The following is a 20,693-nucleotide window of genomic DNA, read 5'->3' on the forward strand; positions in this document are numbered from 1 at the left end:
AATAACTGTCCGACTCATATAATGATGTGAATTCCTCAAAACCCCAAACAAATAATTTCATGGTAGACAGAAGAATATTTTTTCTACTTAAAGCATCAGCAACAACATTATCCTTTCCTGCCTTATGTTTCAGAACGAATACGAACTCTTGCAGGTATTCTACCCATTTGGCTCTACGAGCATTTAATTTATGCTGACCGTTGATGTATTTAAGAGCCTCGTGGTCAGTATGGAGAATAAATTCTTGATGCACCAAATAATGCCTCCAGTGCATTAACGCTCTAACGATAGCATATAATTCTTTATCGTATATGCTATATTTTAATTTGGCTTCATTCAGATTCTCACTAAAGTAAGCAACAGGCTTACCTTTATGACTCAACACAACACCTATACCTACTCCAGATGCGTCAGACGATAATTCGAAAGCAAGTTCGAAATTGGGTAAGACTAAAACAGACGTTGAAAAGAGATAATTAAGATTTCAAACGCTCAAATGATTGTTGAGCTTCTGAATTCCACTGAAAGGTCTTACCTTTGATACAATCGGTGAATGAAGCAACTATATTGCTAAAATGTGGAATGAACCTTCTATAGAAGGAAGCTAACCCATAAAAACTATGAATGACAGTAATGGAGTTTGGCACAGGTTAATCTCAAATTGACTCGACCTTTGAAGGGTCAACAGATATACCTATCGTCGAGACCACATAACCGAGGAACAAAACTTTAGTGGCCTAAAAGACACACTTATCTATAGATGCATAAAATTGTTCCCTTTTGAGAATATCAAACACTAAACATAAGTGTTCTAGATGCCCGGGCTCGATTTGACTATATATGAGAATGTCATAAAAATAAATGACCAAAAATTTGCTGGTATAAGGTCAAAAAATTTGATTTATGATTCTCATGAAGGTAGATGGAGCATTGGATAGTCTAAATGACATTACGAGCCATTCATACAGGCCATCACGAGTCTTAAATATGGTTTTCCATTCATCGCCAGATCTAACTCAAATTTGATGATATCCACTACGCAAATCTAATTTGGAAAATACTTTTGAACCAGTCAGTTGGTCCAACAAATCATCCAATCTTGGAATAGAAAACCTATACTTGACGGTTATTTTGTTGATAACTCGACTATCAATGCACATTCACCATGTTTCATTCTTCTTTGGCATAAGAAGAGCATGAATCATGCAGGGAATAAGACTTTCATGAATGTGACCCTTAGTCAGTAATTCTTCAACCTGTCTACAAAACTCTTCATAATCCGTAGGACTCATGCAATAATGTGGGGCATGTGGCAATACCGCTCTAAGATGTAAGTCTATGTGATGTTGGACTTCTCGCAGAGGGGGTAATCCATCTGGTAATTCATCGGAAAAGACTTCACGAAATTTTTCTAACATGGGTGTGACTCTAGTATTCACTATGTCAGACTTTGACTCACCACTATGTCAGACTCTGGATGTTCTGCATCAATGACCCTCACCACAAGGTTGAAATTAGATTTACACTTTTGTAGGCACAAAGGACCTCAAGGGTTTTACGCGGGGGAGTCAACAGGTAGTGTTTGGTTCGGATTCAGGTGAAACCAAACTTGAATCAGATTTTTAGGTATGACATCGGGTCCGAACACAAGTCTAATCAGGTCCATTATAAGAAAAACCATACATAGACTCAATAAGAACTACATGAACCAAACTCGATAAAATTATATTTTTTATTAATTTTTTATTAAAAAATTACTGGTCTTAATCAAAACTTAGGTCGGGTCCAGGTTTGGTATAAAGTTTTACAAACTATACTCGGGTCCATGTATTAATCAGACCTTTAGGTCTGAACCCGGGTCTTAATTGGGTCTTCTTGTTTATCACTATACCCGGACCCTAGGGTTTGGTTTGGGTCGGGTCCGGGTAAACCAGGCCCATTGACACCCTTAGTTTTTACTAAGTGAAGGTTGCTTGTGTGGTTAGTGATGGGGGTTTTCCCTTGGTCTAGATATACATGTATGTGTGTTGCACTTCTTAATTAGGTTATATTTTGGATAAATGTATGTGACCATCCAAATTTTATTATATAAAGTAACAGTGGTTCAAAGTTTTACAATTAGGTGGCAAGGGACTTAGCCAAGTTAACAGTTTTAACCCCCTTACAGATTTGGAAGGATAAACCCTAAGACTGGTATCCGAGTCATTTGGAATTGTGATCTATTATACATTTTATGTTGTTCAATGACTGGTAGGAATCTACCTAACTAGGGATGGGGGAAACAGGCCCCACTCCTCCTTGCCTCGTTTGGATCGGGGATGAAAGACATGAAACGAGGATGGAGGTTAAAATCGAAACATGTGCAGGGATGAACTTACGCTTTTCCCTCGCCTCTTTCCCATCTTCGATCCCTGCCTTGCCCTGCCCCGCACCATCCCATCCTCGATCCTTCTTTAGAGATGGCAGTGGATTGAGGGGAAACAGGGTTCTGCCCCGCCTCGCCCCATTTGGACCGAGGATGGAGGCTAAAATCAAAACCCGTGCGGGGATAAACTTACTCTTTCCCCTCACCCCGCCCTGTTCCCGATCCTTCTTTAGAGATGGCAGTAGACCGAGGGAAAATGGGGCCCGCCCCGCCCCTCCCCACCCCGCCTCGTTTGGACCATGGATGGAGGACATGAAATGGGAATGGAGGCGGGGATGGAGGTTAAATTCAAAACCTGTGCGGGGATAGAGGGTAGGATTTTTGAAACGGGGTGGAGGTGGAGACCTTGTCCCCCGCCCCCACCCGGTCCACTGTCATTCCTATACCTAACCCCAGCTTGCTTATAAAATAAAGTTGACAGGCCTCAATAAAACAGGTTAAAATCACCTTTGAAACAGCCACACATTAGCTTTAATCTTCTTTTTTTTTTGGACAGTTCAAGGGAACAAAACCCGTCAGTGACCACACATTGGCTTGCCATCTGTTGGTAAAACCCTCGATTTTCTATTCAAGTGAACTTTGATCTTGACCTAGTTGAGCCATACCAATGCTAAAGCTGATTATGATGATGATGCATGACTATGATCATCAAACACAACATGATTTTCACGATCAAGAAGACATTGATGATGGTGGTAGAGTTCTTGTAGCTGATGGTTCATAAATGATGATTATCACTATGACGTTTGATTAAAAAAATAAAAAAAGATTTTAAAAGCAAATTGCCTTTGAAATACCATTTTGACTCCGTACATACCAAAACGAGTTCACAGAAGTTTGATTTTTAAAAAATGACTAATTACCACAAAATCAAGTTTTTGAAAACTGTCAGCTAAGGCAACACCAGTAAATACAAAAAAAGACGAGGCCTAACTTGAAGCACATAAATATCAGTATATTTTTTCAGTAATGATACACAACTGTCCATGACGGACGCCGAAATAAGGCCTCGGTCAATGTGGCATCTGTTGGCCATAGTGACAAACGTTTTAAACGGCAATTTCTCGTTTTTCAAAAACTCGCGAGAAATTGAATTTTTTTCATAAATCTCGTGTTTTTTTGGCAAAATCTTGGCAATAAAAAACTAAAAAATTTATTTTTATAAGAAAATATTAATAAAAATTATTAAAAAAAAATAAAAATACATGTTTGTTTTTATGATAAATAGCCGTTTAAAATGTAAAGATCACGTAACTAATAATAAATATATCTTACATGCTTTTCTTATCATCGAATGTAGAAGATTGAAGTGTTTAGCTTACAGGCAATAAGTTTAAAATGATCAAATCCTAATCGCTCCCAACCTTGAAAGAATGTAATTTTTTTCTCAATGGGTCACTTGGAGGTCGGCTTAGTTGGTTTAGAGTCCAAATTCTGTTTTTTTTTCAGCTTTGAAAATTTGTAGCTTTTTGTAAACAAGCCAACTCAAAATCAGCTCCATTAGCTTAAGCTCAGCTCAGTTCACCATGAAAACATGATGGCCTTGAGCTAGTACCCCCCCCCCCCCCCCCCTCTTTGATTTGATTGTTTACCGGTCCTAGCTACCATTTGTATGCTTGTGCTCGACCTTAGGTGCCAAAACAGTCTATTGAGGAATAGAGAAGCTAATGATTTAAGTGAACGAATTGCATATTCCCTCATCCACTCATCTAACCACAGAGGTGGTATCACATGTGGTAAGCGGGGTCCTGTGCCAAGCTGACAGAGGTTCGAATCCCTCTGCCACATGGGTCTTCAAAGATATCTGGTAGGGGTCTGCCTAACCCCGCCTATCAAAAAAAAAAAATCTTCCACTCTCCTTGTCTCGCACTTGATACAGTAACAAGTGAGTGCAATTCCTTTGTCCTTTGTTCAGAAATATATATCATGGAATCCCAATGAATCAGGGTTAATGTGGCTAAGGGGCATCAACGGGCCGGAATTGGTTCAGGTCAAGGTGAAACCAGACCTGATTTGATATGACAATATTGGGTTCAGACTCGGGTCTAATCGGATCCCATAAGAGAAACCATACACAAATCTTATAAAGATTACATGAACCAGACCCGGACTATACCAAGCAAAATAATATCTTTCATCATTTTACATTAAAAAATTGTAGATCTTAGTGGAACTCGGGTTGGGCCAGGGTCTGGTATGAAAATTCACAAACCATACCTGGCTCCATATATTAATCAGACCCTTTTGGTCTGACCCAGATTCTAATGGGACTTTCTTATTTATAACCAACCCCTGACCTTATAGGGTTTGGTATGGTTCGAGTCTGGGTCAAACCTGAGCCATTGACACCCCTAGTGGTGGCCCGGCAGTTTGACATGTTAATGGGTCTGTGCTAAATAAAATAGGCTAAATGAAATGTTTTAAATGGGTTTTTTGGCTTCTCGGTTGTTTTGACCTAGGGAAGGCAATGGACCGGGGGAAAGTGGGGCCCCGCCCCGCCTCGCCCCGCGCCCCGCAATTAGAACCTCCATCCCCGCCTCCATCCCCGGCGGGGATGGATTTTAACCTCCACCCCCGCCTTCATCCCCATTTCATGTCCTCCATCCCCGGTTCAAACGGGGATGAGGCGGGGAAAAGTGGCAGGGACGGGGCGGGGTGGGGATGAGGCGGGGATCGTGGCGGGGACGGGGTGGGTTGGGGAAAAGGGTACGTCCATCCCCGCCTCCATCCCTGAACGGGGATGGATTTTAACCTTCGTCCCCGCCTCCATCCCCGTTTCATACCCTTCATCCCCGCCCCACTGCCATCCCTATTTTGACCTTATAAATGTGTTGGGCATGGTCAATTTACTAAGAATCCACACCTAGATCATGTGTTTTCGATGAAAAAATGATGTTTGGAGCCTCAAAACTTTACAAAGATTTTGGATTGTTGATTTTTGAACCTTATAAAAACCAACCTGGAATCAAACACTTCAAGAGGATCCCCGTAAAATCAATAAAACATATCACATCTGTACGGTCAGAATTAAATTTTTTTTTTTGAAAAAAGCCTAAAAAACTCATTTAGCACGTTTCATTTAGCATATTTCATATTAGCATGGACCCATTACTCACAATGAAGTAGCAAGAAAAAGTCTCAAAATGCATATTAGCCAACAGGGGCTTCGTTTGTCTGGTAAGAGCAGCTAGTGCACGTCATCATGTGTTGGGACGTTGCAAGTTGGAATCGGTATAATTGTATAACTGGTAGGGGTCTGCCTGACCCAGCTTGCCTTTCAAAATAAAAAGAAAAGAAAAAGATATGAACGAAGACACCAACACGGACTATGATTGAGTCTTTTGAGAAAATACGACATGAGATAACGACTTTTGTAGTTTTTTATTGGTTAAAAATATTTGTGTTATTTTAATACGTAAAAACTATATTTTTAATAAATATTATAAAACAATTAAAAGATTTAAAATAATTATTGTCTGTCTCCATGCGATAAGCAAAGGACTGCAACCTAAAGCTCCTATATTTGTTTAATGATTTCATGCATGGTATAAATAGGAGAATTTTGAAAATATAGGTTTTACTCTAGTCTACGTTGAGGAGTTAACTGTAACACTTCCTTCCATTTAGGGGTGGGCAACCTACCCGGCAGCCCGATGGGCAAAGCAAGACCCGGACCGCCATGGGTCGGGTTTGGGCCATGATTTTATGCACGGGCCTGCTAATTAGGTACCAGGCCGAAACCCGGCCCATTATATATGTGGGTCGGGCTCGGGCTGGCCTGCGGGTTACCGGGCCAGCTCGAATGACCTAAGTTATTTATTATTTTTTTAATAATATAAATTTTTAAAAATTAACTATTATGCAGTGACTTGGCACCACAAGAAAAATGCTACTTAGCGACGGAAATTTGCGACGGATTTTTTCCGTCGCCAATTTGCGACGGATTAGCGAGCGAAAACTATTTGTCGCTACGTTTGAAATATTTGCAAAATTAGGGACGAAAATATCTCTGTCGCTAAAGTCGTCGCTAATTAGCAAGGAATTAGCGACAACATTTTTTCGTCGCCAAAACACTACAAAAAAATGCTAATTAGCGACGGAATTAGCGAGGGAATTTTTCCGTCCCTAATCCGTCGCTAATTAGCGACGAATTAGGGACAGAAAAATTCCCTCGCTAATTTTCGTCCCACCTGAGGCGCGAAATTTTTCCTCCCTCCGTTCAAAATTTTTTCTCCCTTTGTTTTTCCCTCCCGTTCGATTTAAACCTGGAGCTTGCCGGAGTCGAAGAGAGTGGCGACGAAGAAGAGGCTGCTGTTGGGGAGCCACTGGAGCCTGTCGGAGTCGCCGACGCCGGAACGCGCCGGTTCAACAACATAGGCATTGTAGCGCATTATGAATGCCAAGCACAACACCACCCACTCTAAGCAAAATATGAGCACGCAGAGACCCCCGCGAGCTTGAGTATCACCTCTGCGTCGTCTTCTCTGACGTACGACTTGAGGGACTGCAGGAAGTCTCCCGTCCGCGTGAAGATGAGCACCGACACCGACCCCTCGAATATGGCCATCAGCACGGTTGACACCATGTGGGAGGTGTACCAGCGCATGTGCGAGGCAACGCTGGTGGCCGACGCACAGCCAAATGTGGCGGCAACGATGGTGGTCACGTGGAGGAGGAGGAGGAAGAAGTCGTAGAGTGAAGGGAAGAGGCGGAGGGAGAGGGTGAGGAAGATGCAACTGGAGGCAGCGCCGGTTCATCGCGATTGTTAGGGGAAGAGCGTCCCGACGCCAGAACGCGCCGGTTGTGCAAAAAAAATTGCTTCTTGCCGGAGAACGCGCCGGCAATGAGCAATTTTTTTTTAATTTTTTTTTAAAATTTAACAATGGATTAGCGACGGATATGATCCATCGCTAATTTAAAATAGCGAAGGACTCACGATGGATCATATTCGTCGCTAATCCATCGCAAATTAGCAACGAAATTAGTGGCGGATAAGTTCTGGCACTACTTAGCATCGAAAAAATCGCGATGAAAGTTTTTCGTCGCTAATCTGACGCTAATCTGATGCTAACCGTCTCGGAAGCGAACCGGAAGCGACCTAAGAAGTGAACCGGAAGCGAGGGGGAAGCGAAAAAATAGAAAAAATGGGGAAGCGAGGGGGAAGCGCAGGGGAAGCGTGGGGGAAGTGCGCTTCCCATAAATGGGAAGTGTGTTTCCCATAAAAGGGAAGTGCGCTTCCCAAAAAAGGGAGACACTTCCCCTCACGCTTCAAAAGCGCGACGTTTCGCGCTTCTCCTTTTACCTAGGCGCTTTCGGTAACTCTGGTATAAAACTCATGAGTCATACTATGAAACTTTGGGAGAGGGTGATTGAGTATAGGTTGAGGAAGGTTGTCATGATATCGAAGAATCAATTTGGTTTTATGCCTGAAAGATCAACTATGGAAGCTATACATCTTCTTAGACAACTTATTGAGAGATTTAGAGAGAGGAACAAAGATTTGCATATGGTTTTTATTGATTTGGAGAAGGCATACGATAGAGTACCTAGGGATGTTCTCTGGTGGACAATGATAAGAAAGGTGTTTTTCTCAAGTACATTAGTATAATTAAAGATATGTACAAAGGAGTAGTAACCAATGTCCGCACTTGTGGAGGGGTGACAACCAATTTTCCTATAACTGTTGGGTTACATCAAGGATTTGCATTAAGCCCTTTCCTATTTTCTATAGTGATGGATGAGCTTACGAGATCAATTCAAGAAAATGTGTCGTGGTGTATGTTGTTTGCTGATGATATTGTTTTGATTAATGAGTCTATAGCTGGGGTTAATGCTAAGTTAGAATTATGGAGACGGACATTGGAAACAAGAGGTTTTAAGTTGAGTAAGAGTAAGACAGAATATATGGAATGTCGGTTTAGTAAGCAACAAAGTAGTGATGGGAATGTAGTGAAGCTTGATGAGCAAGAAATACCGGTGGATGATTGTTTCAAATATTTGGTATCTATCATTCAAAAGTATGAAAAATTGATGGAGATGTAAATCATAGGTAAAGGTTGGGTGGATGAAATGGAAAAGTGCAACTGGAGTGTTGTGCAATCGTAGAATGCCATTGAGGTTGAAGGGAAAGTTTTATAGGACGACTATTAGGCCCGCTTTACTATATGGTACGGAATGTTGGGCTGCCAAGAGACATCATATTCAAAAAATGAGTGTAGCTAAGATGTGTATGCTGAGATGGATGTGTGGAAATACAATAAAAGATAAGATTCAAAATGAGGAGATACGTAAGAAGGTAGGTGTTGCACCCATTGAAAATAAGATGAGAGAGAATCGTTTACAGTGGTTTGGACATATTCGGCGAAGGCCTAATGATGCTCCAGTTAGAAGGATGGAGAAATGAAAAAATATATTAGTTAAAAGAGGTCGGGGTAGGCCTAAGAAGACTTGGATGGAGATGATAGGAAAGGATATGAATGCTTTGAACCTCACCGAGGACATGACATTGGATAGAAATGATTGGAGGAGAAGGATTCATGTGGAAGACCCAAAATGATTTTCTTTTTTGGTTCATATCGCCGACCCCAATTGCTTTGGGATGAAGGCGTAGTTGTTGTTGTAAAAAACTAAATCCGACCATATTCTAGTCAGCCATTAGCTGAGAAATGCTTGGGCCAGCGGCACCCTTTCTAGGCAGCACCAGCCTGGTCATTTTCTAGCTGGTGGCTAGCTAGAAAATAGTTGGCTAACCCAAAAACTTAAAAAAATAAAAAACATGTACAGTCATTTTTCAACTAACTACCGATAAAAAATGGCATGCTATCCTAAAAACGAAGAAATATGTTAAAAAAAAGCACAGTCAACCATTTTTCGGCCAACCATGAAAAAGAGAAAACATAAAAAAATAATGATTTTCGGCCATTTTCTAGTCAGACGTCAGTGAGAAAAATGACTGACTGGTACTACCTTCATTGGGCGGTATTTGAATCTTTTTTTTTATTGGCAAGCTGGGGTTAGATAGACCCCCACTAGTTACACAACATACCATTAAGTTTTGAACTTGCAACGTTCCAACACATGTTGACTTGCGCTATTAGCTCTATCAAACAAGCGGAGCCCCGTTGGTACAACCTGCTCGTTTCTCTCCAAATGTAATTGAGTAAATTTTGTTGCACTCAATGTCGCACGTGTACAACTTGACACGAGACTTAAGTTTGACATGCTTGTTCATTTTTTTTAAAGATAAAGATACTATAGAATGATGTATTAGATTTAATCAATAAAATTTATTTTTAATATATATATATATATATATATATTAAAATATCATTAAAATATAGAAATATTAAAATAATGTCTATAGTGCCAAAGTCATGTTAACGTGTCACTGCATTTTCTGCTTGTTCCTCTTTTCCTTCTCTTTGCCTTTCTAACCTCTATTCCCTTTTTGAAGGGCAATAAAAGATAGGAAAGAAGAGAGATGAACTCTTTTGCAAAGGTCTCACTTGACCTTGATTTTGAAAATATTTTGAAAATTACTTGCCTCCGTTTTTTAAAATTTGCGGAAAAAGATGGAGAGACGGGGTTTGCTCGTCGGTACGAGGTCCGACCGTTCCTGGTGCCTTTACCAGGGGTAATCGAACCAAGGATCTTACTTATGCCTTTTGCTTTGCCTAAATATTGTCTAAGAATTTATTCTAAGTCTAAGAATGCACAAAGAATCATGCTTGTGCAATGCAAATGTAGAGATGTATGCTTTTGAGAAGAATAATTCAGAATTTTTTAAGGTTTTCCAAGTGATTTCGAAATAAGTTTCAAAATATTTTGAAGAAATGGTTTTGAAAATTGATTTAGAAAAGTTTGATTTTGACTCTAACTTAGAACTTGAAATAGATATGGAAGAAGAGACTTTGAAGTTCTAAGTCTTGGAATAATCAGAGATTTGAGAATAGATCTTGAATTGAAGAAAGGGAGAGAAAAAGGAGAATTGGAACTGAGATAGAATTTGAAGTAAAAGTGAAATTTCAAAATCAAAATGAACTTTGAATTTGATTTTGATTCTCAAAAATCGATTTTGAAAAGAAATTTTGATCTTGAGCTTAAATTCAGAACCTGAAATAGGAATTGAATTTGGAAATTGAATTTAGACTTGGGAAATAGATTTGAAAAGTGAATTTTGAAGATAGAGTTGGAATTTGAATTTGGAATTGAAAACCAAGGTGAGATTTGGAGATGGAATTAGATTTGAAAAATCCAAATGGAATCTGAAAATGGAATTGGATATGAGAAATCCGGATGGAATTTAGAAGATGGAATTGGATTTGAGGAATCCAGATGGAATTTGACAATGGATCTTGGAAATCCAAATGGGATTTGAAAATAGAGTTGGACTTTAGAGATCCAGATGGGATTTGAAGATGGATTTGGATTTAAGAAATCCAAATAGAATTTGGATTTAAGAAATCCAAATAGAATTTGAAAAGGTAGTTGGATTTGAGAAATCCAGATGAAAACAATGGAGTTGGATTTGAGAATCCAGATTAAATTCGATTTTGGAAGTGGATTTGAGAAATCCTAAATCGATTTTGAACTTGGAAAGGAAAGGAAGATGTAATTTAGAAAAAATCAATTTTCAGCGCAGATACCAAGTTTTGATCTTTAAAATCTGATTTAGATTTTAAGAGATAAGACTTTGAATTTTGGAATTTTGAAAATTTGGAATTTTGAGAAATAAAGAACAAATCTTGAATTCAGACTGGAATTCTGAAATTAGAAGATGATTTGAAAGATTTGGGAATTTGAAGTGAAGAATAAAGAATAAAACTTGATTTTCGAAATCAGAAGATGAACTTGGAATCCCAATGTTTGAATTGAACTTTGAAATTTGATCTGAAATATTAGATTGAATTTGAAATTGAATCCTGAAAATGAATTTGGAATTTCAAAGTTGAATTGAACTTTGAAATTTGATCTTGAATTGAAAATTAAATTTTGAATCTAGAAATGAATTTGAAATTTCAAAGTTGAATTGAACTTTGAAATTTGATTTAAATTGGAAATTGAATTTTGAATTTAGAGATGAACTTGAAATTTCAAAGTTTAAATTGAACTTTGAAATTGGAATATTGGAGTTTGAATTTTGAAATAAGATGAAAAGATGAATTTGAATTTATAAATAAGAGTTGAAGATTGATTGGAAAATAAGATTTGAAGATTTTATCTCAAAATCACTTGAATTTTTGAAGATAATTTAAAATAATAAAATGCAGCTCTATCCTAAATGATGAATGAGTTAAAAAGAAATTGAAATTGGGTTTTGAAAAGCATATTTCATTCTTTAAGATAATTGAAATAAGATTGAAGATATAATATATTCATGACTATAGTTACAAATGTATTATAAAATAATCTGTATTTAAATTCAGATAAAGAATAAAATACATTTTTGTGCCTTTATAGGGTTTGAAATGAAATTAACTTTCAATATATCCTGACTATGACCATTGATATATATTTTAGTTAATTTACAAGTCAAACTCTGATAAAGGAAGAAAAAATTAGAAAATATGATGATCTTTGAAAGAGACCCAGTGTGGATCCAATGTTACTCCATAAAAGATAAAAATCCTAAGTATTGTTCATATTTTGATTATGGCCATAAATGTGAATCATTTACTTAGGATTAATTACCTTTTATTAGAATGGTGCACGTGCCATTCGTGTTTCACCATTGTAAATTTTTGAAATGAAAATAAAAATGACATGAAACAGACAATTATGAGATCTATATGCACATACATTCTAATCTAATACAGGAAAATGAAAATTCTCATTAATATCTAATTATTACAAACTTGAATGGAATTTGAAAAGATGAGAAGTCTCTAATTTAAGAAAGGAAATCTGAATTCTTCATATATTCCTACAAAACAGAGTTAGCATAGAACAATATGCTAAATATTAAGGTGTTATATTGGAACTAAGATGCATGTGATATATACATTCATAGAAATGCAAACATGATGATAACATGCATATAATATGCAAAGAAGACAATGAGATGAGCTAGAAATGTCAAATAGGAGGCTATGGACATGCACAGGCGAAATAGAGAGGTACTAAATGGCTATGCAAAATACACTATTAAGGTGTAAATATAAAATGCATAGAAGATGAAATATGAGTGCAGTAGTGATGGTGTGATGGCAATGTGTTGTAAGGTGTGTTGGAATAGTGCAGGGATGATAAGAGGTGAAATGAGGCAGCTGTGAGATCCTATGATAGGAGATTGTAGCAGGGATTTGTGCATTGGTGATGCAGAAAATCATGGCAAGCAAGTAGTGAAGGACTGTGTATTTGTGAAGGTAAGATGCAGCTACAGGAGTGTGTGGCTGGCAGGGAAGGTGTTGTGAAAGTAAGGTGGAGATGGTGCTACCGATGTAGTTGCAGCAGGTGGAGAGGCAAACAGGTGCGGGATTGGTAAGTAAGGGCATTTGCAGTGAAAAATAAGAGATAAGTGTGGGGTGCGGCTATAGTGTATAGCAATATAGTGATTGCAAGTGATGTAACAATGTGGATAAGTGGGAGGCTATGCAAGTTAAACTACAGTGGGTAAAGCATGTAGATAGGTGCTAAGGTGGATACAGCAAAGTGAAGTGCAAATGAATGTAGATTGCAGTGTAACAGGGAAAGGTTGTATTGTGGTTTGGGGAGCAAAAACCTACTGAAATGATAAGGATGGCCGTGGTAGATGTAGTGGTAATGGTGTATGTGCACTGGTGATGGAGTGCACAGGAGAGCAATGACAATATACTGATATCCAAAAATAGTGTATACAACAATACATAAGCACGAATTATACCATGCAAACACAGACTTCACTGAGATTCTCAACAGTCTCCAATATGCAAGAATTAGTTACAAACATGCCATACAATTAAAGAAAATCAAATAAGACTACATGATATGATGGTCAAACACACCTAACCCCAATCCATTGCAATAGTAACTCAGCTATGGTAGTCGAAACAAGGTGTAACCATAAAAAATATTGTTACTGCCACAAGTAAGAATGCCAAGAGCACGACAAAACTCCCTCAATCTCATGGTGATGTTAAAATACATTTTCTCTGTATTGCAACAGATATGAAGGATCGATGGATTGGAATGGGGGCTGCTGATGGTATGAATGAAGGCAGGTTGGAAGCATAGAGGTGAAGTGTAAGTAGTAGGAAGGTGATGGGCAGCGAGGGCGTGACAATGTGGGTGTTGTTGATGGAGGTATAGCAAGAAGTGGGGAAGGTAAGTGGTGGAGGGTGATGTAAGTTGTTGGAAGGCTGTGTGTGACAGGTGATGGTGGGTGACAGGTGATAAATATGTTGTGTAAGGAGTGTGGAGATAGACATGTGAGGGTGAAAGCAATGATGTGCTGTTGTGTAACGAGTACAATGAAAAATGATGGGACATATGCATGGGCATGGGACAGTGGCACAATTATTAGCGTGATAATAAAAGGGATGACATGTGCTGGTGAATAGTGACACTTGCATGAAAATGCAAATTACTGTGGGGCTAAGTGGAGGTATGGAGGGCGTGGATGAGTGTGAAGGGTTGTTTACAGTGGTAGGTGCGAGTGGGTAGGTGCACAGGTAAGATTGAGACAGCCACGATGACAACAACATGGTGGTTGGGGGTTGTAACAGATGGTTGTTGGGTGTGCTATAGTACTTTGTACAGGGGACATAGAACTAAGGGAAAAATGATGTGGGGTGTGTGTAACAAGGAGTGAATGGATGCTGGGAGATGAAGGTAATGTGATGCAACGCTACTGCAAATTGTAGCAAAGGGGTGTAACAGATGATTTCCCACTTTTAGAACTCCAGACCAAAACCAACTGACCCTCACCTTGTTCTAGGGCCATCATCCATTCTAATTATGTTCAGAAAGATAACAAATACAATTGTGGCTAGAAGAGAACAGCCATACTTCAATGTATACTGCACCTCCAGTGAACATAAAGCAGCATAAAATCAAGGAAGCTCCATGAAAGGCTTCACAATGCACCAAAAACACAAAATTTTATTGTGAAGTACTTGGCAATATAGTCTAGAATCCACGATCAGCACGATAGCTACCCATGCAATTAACTGAGAACATTTGTAAAGCCATTGGCAATACTTGATAGCTTGGCCATGAAAATTTTCCTTCAAAAGAAACAACATATAACACAAAGGAAAAAGAACTTCCAAACAAGATAAACTAAGTAAATACCTTTTCACTTTCCCCAACATACATGTGTGTGCGACCTTGAGGAAACCTCTGGTATACCTTCGCCCAAAGAGATGCAGAAATCAGAGTATACCCTTCCTGGATGAGTCACTAGTTGTCGGTGATGTATTATACCAATAGATCGATAAAATATAAATTTGAAAGATGAAAAGAACATACAGTGGACAGAAGAATGATGTCCACACTACTTTATTCCAAAGAAAATGACAATGCCTTCATTAATCTCGATTTCCTTATAGGCAAGCTTCAGAAACCCAACTTGCGAACCACCCAATATTTCAAATAATGCAAAACATTCAAACCCCCAAACAGAAAAATACAAACCCAGGCTACAAACTCAACTTCATTTGTGAGAGAAACCCGAAGAAACCATGGATATCACTCAAGCTTAAAGGAATGGTGGATGTAAGGCAATGAAACCCCATGTATATTGGATGAAGTAAGGACAATGAGCAAATACATAGGAAATGTCATCATATGCAGAAAATGATATTACGCCATTGCTATTGAATCATGCTTGCAATGCAGAATCGAGTAAGCACAAATTCTCAGACCTATGGTCGTGTGATTAACACTTGATTGACAATGAATTCATCCAATTTACAAGATCTGATATGCACAGATGTAAGGACGTTGCATCAAGTGTTAAAGAATTACTGGCTCAATTTCCTTTATTAACCTGTCATGAATTGATCTTCATATGAACTCGGTTTTTACCAGTTAATGACTGATACTTCTATCAAGCAATTAAGATGTGATGCAAGAGGGTTGATCTAAAAGATGATGCGATAATAAGCATTTCAGAAGACTATGAAATAGTCACAAGCAGTCAGCATTATAATGGAATCAGATGAATTTGAAATACGACGCATAGAGGAGGTTGAATCAAAATAGGAAATAGCATATATAGGTGAAATGCATGATAGAAAATAACATATAGAAATGTAAAAACACAAAAATGAAAGATATAGAGAGTGGAACGATAAAAGGAGTATTGATCATAAACTGATATTTACATTTATGTAAACTGCAAAAATTCAACAAAAATGTACTGTAAAATAGAAAAAATAAAAATGGATGTTGGAATTGATCATTCCATTGATTTTGCACAGGGGATGGATTGAGATTGCTATAGGCAATCCAACACCACCCATGGTGCGTTAATGGGGGCCAAAACAAAAAATACTAAAAGAAAATCAAGGAAGAACAAAGGAGGAGAATGCTTATCGGATCATTAATTGAAGCAGAAGTTCTGAAAGAGGGAGGAGAGCTCTCTTCAGCAACTCAAAGGGGAAGAGATCAGAGGGAAAGGGGATGCGTAGAAGAAGAGGGATGAAGAGATGATGGTAGAGTGAAGGCGGATGAAGGGAAATGGCGGATGAAGATCGATGTTTCTGGATCCTCTTGCTTACAGGAACTTTAAAGGAGGGGAGTTCTTTGTAACTCCGCGGATGAGAGATTGATCTTCAGTCTCTTGAAGGGGAAGCACCAGAGGGAGAGAAGGGAAAATAAAAGAGGGGATAGAAGGGGAAGGGAGAGGAGAAGACGATCGGATATGCCGAAGGGTGGAGAGGTGAAGGTGATGAATGAGAGGAGGCCTACAACTTCTGTTTTATAACAGAAGGTCGTTAGACCTTCTTCAAAATTGGTCCTTCTCATTTTAAAATTTTATAAAAAGGGGGCTCTTTAACAAGATTTTTCAGAAAGGGTTTTTTTCTAATTGCGAAAATGTTTTCAAAAAGAGGTTTTCTAAGCTATTTTTTTCAAATTTCCTTTTCTTTTTCTATTTTTTTTGTTCTTTTCTTTGTGTTTTCTATATTTTTTTGTGTTTTTGACATAAAACTCTAAAACTATGGAAAAATAAGGGGTTTTAAACTATTTTTTTTGTAAAAATTTGAAAATATTTACAAAAGAGGGTTTTTTTGAGAATTCAAAATTAAACTTTGGAAATTTCTTCAGAAAACGGGTTTGGATCCAAGGTTTTGAGGAAATATTTGAGTTTTAGACCTCGAAACGAGGAATACAGAGCAGTGGATCCAAACGGATATCGGATGGACTGTCTGAGCCATTCAGAAACTATTTTTAGTATTTTTGTAATTTCATTTTAAAAATTTGAATAACGAGGCTCAGATTTGGATTTTGATATTGGATTCGGCTGTGAAATTGAGTCGATATATAAAATGAATTTGATTCCAGTAAAATCTGAGAAATAACTGGAATTTAGATTGAAACTAACTCAATTATTCAGAAAATGGGAGCAGAGGCAAAAAGAAAATTTTTACAAAATTTTAAAATATTTGGGGTGTTCACAATCACCCATGACATATGCTCTAAAATGGTGTCACTATGACATAGATTGCACCCAATATAATTTGTGGTTAGCCCAAGAACTACCCGTGAATATAAAGCATTATTATTTTGGAACAATTGACTACTGATATAGAAAATTAATAATTTTGACTTCGTTCTTTCTTTTCTAACTCTTTAAAGTTTGCTCAATTATATTATCGGATCTAGATCTGTTATAGAGGTTTGCTGTGATCACAATGGAGATAACAATCCTCACATTCGTCGTGAAGACACTACAAGAAAAACCCTGATTAGTGACAGATATTTGTGATGGATTTTTTTCTGTCGTAAATTAGCGACAAAATTAGCGAGAGAACATTATATGTCGCCAATCTTTGAAATATTTTTGAAATTAGCGACAGTACAAATTCTATCTCAAATTCGTCGCTAATTATCGACAGATCGGCGACAAAAAATTTTTGTCCCAAAAACTGTAGCAACTTAGCGGTGGAATTAGTGAGGGAAATATTCTGTCGCTAATTAGCGACAGATTAGAGGCAAAAAAAATCCCTCGCTAATTTCGTCGCTACTTTTCGATTTAAACCACCCCACCTAAGGCGTGAAATTTTCCCTCTCTCCCCTGTTCGAAATTTAAACTGATGTGAGATTTAAACTGTTCCCAAACGAGCATTCTTGTGAGAAATTTCCCTGCCTTCGTCCTGATCTTCCTCTTTAGCCCCATCGGAGCCTAGGCGTCGAGGAGGTCAAGCGAACACTGGCAATTCTGCAAGAGAAAGCTACTGATGTTCAATCTGATCCAGTTCTTTTGATCGTAGATGATCTGCTTATAGAAAAAGTAAAGGGAGTCCTCTCAAGTATTATCTTTCTTTCCCCCACCACCACACGCAACCTCACTAGATGATGAAGCGAAGCCTCGTGCTCGACGGACGATCCCACTGACCGATGTCGACCGCTGCGACGATCGTCGAGCCGTCGCCCAACTCCGACGCAGCAGAGGAGGGCGGGGGAATCTCGATGAAGGGCGTGCGGATCGCAGGACGGCCGTTGTACCTGGACATGCAGGCGACGTCGCCGATGGACCCGCGGGTGCTGGACGCGATGCTGCCCTTCTTCACTGGCCGCTTCGGCAACCCCCATTCCCGCACTCACCTCTACGGCTGGGAGTTGGACGAGGCCGTCAAGCACACCAGGGAGCAGGTCGCTTCCCTTGTGGGTGCCAACCCCAAGGAGATCTTCTTCACCTCCGACGCCACCGAGTCCAACAACATCTCTGTCAAGGGCCTCATGCGCTTCTACCGCGACAAGAAGCGGCACGTCGTCACCACCCAGACCAAGCACAAGTGTGTCCTCGACTCCTGCTGCCACCTCCAGCAGGAAGGCTTCCACGCCATCTACCTCCCCGTTGGCTCCGACGGCCTCCTCGACCTCGACCGCCTCCGCGATGCCATCCGCCCCGACATCGGCCTCATCTTCGTCATGGCCGTCAACAACGAGATCAGTCCATTCTGACCTCTGCGAGTACCAATCGAAGATCTTAGGGTTTAGAGAGTACGGCTTGCTGGGATCCGGTGGTGGGTCGTCTTCCTCCTCCGCCACCGATGACGAATCGGTCCAAGTCCGGCCTATTGCTGCTGGAATACTGCCCGGCAGGGAGCAATTTTTTTTTTTTTTAAATTTAGCGACGGATTAGTGACGGATATTATTCGTCGCTAATTTAAAATAGTGAAGGACTCGCGACGGATATTATCCATCGCTAATTTAGCGACGAAAGTAGCAACGAATAAGTTTTGTCACTACTTAGCGTCGAAAAATTTGCGATAAAAGCTATCTGTCTCTGATCCGACGCTAATCCGTCGCTAAACTATTTAGCGACGGATTTAGGTCATCGCTAATCCATAGGTTTCTTGTAGTTAGAGGATCACGATAGAGATACACCTGCCCACATTTGTCGTGAACAGCTAGAGACCGATCAGTCTCTCAAAGTTATGAATAAACTACCTTTGGTCTCTCACATATATCATAGCTCAATAGATAATTTTGGAGAAAAATATATTATGATTATGTGGAGGAAGTTAGAAAAGATAAGAAGACTTTGCTTGCCCGTGAAAGTAGATGATATTGCCTAACCAAGTATATCGTGTGACTCTCTTTCTCTTTATTATCTTATCATTTTTAGTATTCATCGATTGGCTTCCAAAATTTTTTAAATTAATCCTAGCGTGATCAATAATATAAGAAATCAAAACAGAAAGGGCCAACGATTTCTCATTGATAGGTACTGATATCCTATAGGTGATTTAGATCAACATTGATGGCTAATCTTTTTACTAACATAATCAAGATTTTGAAACCCTGTACAAAGTAATCATTGTAACTCCTCGCTGATTTTACTAATGAGTTGATAGAAGCTTAGATTCCATTTTCATCTCAACTTGGTGCCAAATCTTTGGACCTATGTCACAGGGATTCTTCAATTTTCCCTCGTGTCATGTCACTCTGTATACTATTTTAGATAAAAAAATGCACAAGAACTACGTGCCTCGTGTCCGTTTACAGGTGTCCTTGTGACATTTTTTGACTGAACAGATGGCATGCTTCGGATGACTACTCTGGCTGCATACTTATATAAAAAAGGTAATTACTGGCAAAAAATAGTTCCCTTTTGACAGTATTGCAACTTTTACATGATGCCAATTCAACCATTCATGGTGGGAGAGAAGGTTCAGTATTCCATTTTATGTACTTGGTCCCAAAAAAAACACAGAAAATTGCTGCATGAAAACAGCAAAACTAGTATGCCACTTTTATGATTTTTGGCTGTTTCGACCTGATTCGGATCCAATTTTCCTATGTATTTAGCTGATCCAGATCTGATCAGTTTGCATCCCTAATGCTGAGTCATATCTTATACATCCAATGCACTATTAATTGCAATAACCTTTTGTATTTTTTAGTCATTCACAATAAACAATTTTCTTCTGTCTCTTGTTACCTCACATGGTGTAGAGAGCATAACCACTGTTATGAATATTCACCTTTATCAGAAAGCTAATTTTCTAATGTGGGGGCGTTGTTGGTATCCGATGCAATACAGTAGCTTTTCCCAACTATGCATCCAACTATTACCAAGTGAAATGGTTATGAATCCTCCATTCCAACCTAAATCTGAGTCAACAATTCTAGTTTTATGTGGTAATGCAAAAATGCTGGTCATTCTAGCTAGGTGTGAAAACGGGTCGGATACGGGCTGGACCACGGTCGAACCAAATCTGCATCTGAATATTGGGCTGCAAGTTTAAATCCCGATCCCGATCTGGATGTGAATTAGATATGTAGTAGAGTAGAATGCCGTCCAAATGTTAAATTCAAGGCTATGTTTGGGAGCCTTGAATTGGAGGTTGTGTCATGGTTTTCACCATGCTTTCATACTCTCTTGCTGTTTGGGAGCAGTGTCATTGCTAAAACAATGCATTGGGAATGGTGTTGGCCACCCCGACACCACATTTCAACACCATTCACAAGAGGATGTTTTTGGCAATTCCAAACCGTGTTTCCATCCCAATGCAAGGCGCCCAAACATAGCCTAAGTGACGATGACAAAGAACATCAATAATGAGTTAGATACATGGGCAATGTAAAATGAGGTTGTATTTGACCTAAGTCTGTCCGA

At 39.1% G+C, this 20,693-nt stretch overlaps 1 pseudogene; it reads left to right on the top strand.

Annotated features, from left to right (window-relative positions):
* The first annotated feature begins 17,965 nt into the window (after positions 1-17,965).
* Positions 17,966-18,532, top strand: LOC149840660 (cysteine desulfurase, mitochondrial pseudogene; annotated as a pseudogene).
* Positions 18,533-20,693: the final 2,161 nt, after the last annotated feature.

This window comes from Nuphar pumila, chromosome 4 (assembly GCF_984573655.1).
Source record: "Nuphar pumila chromosome 4, dmNupPumi1.hap1.1, whole genome shotgun sequence".
Taxonomy (NCBI): Eukaryota; Viridiplantae; Streptophyta; class Magnoliopsida; order Nymphaeales; family Nymphaeaceae; genus Nuphar; species Nuphar pumila.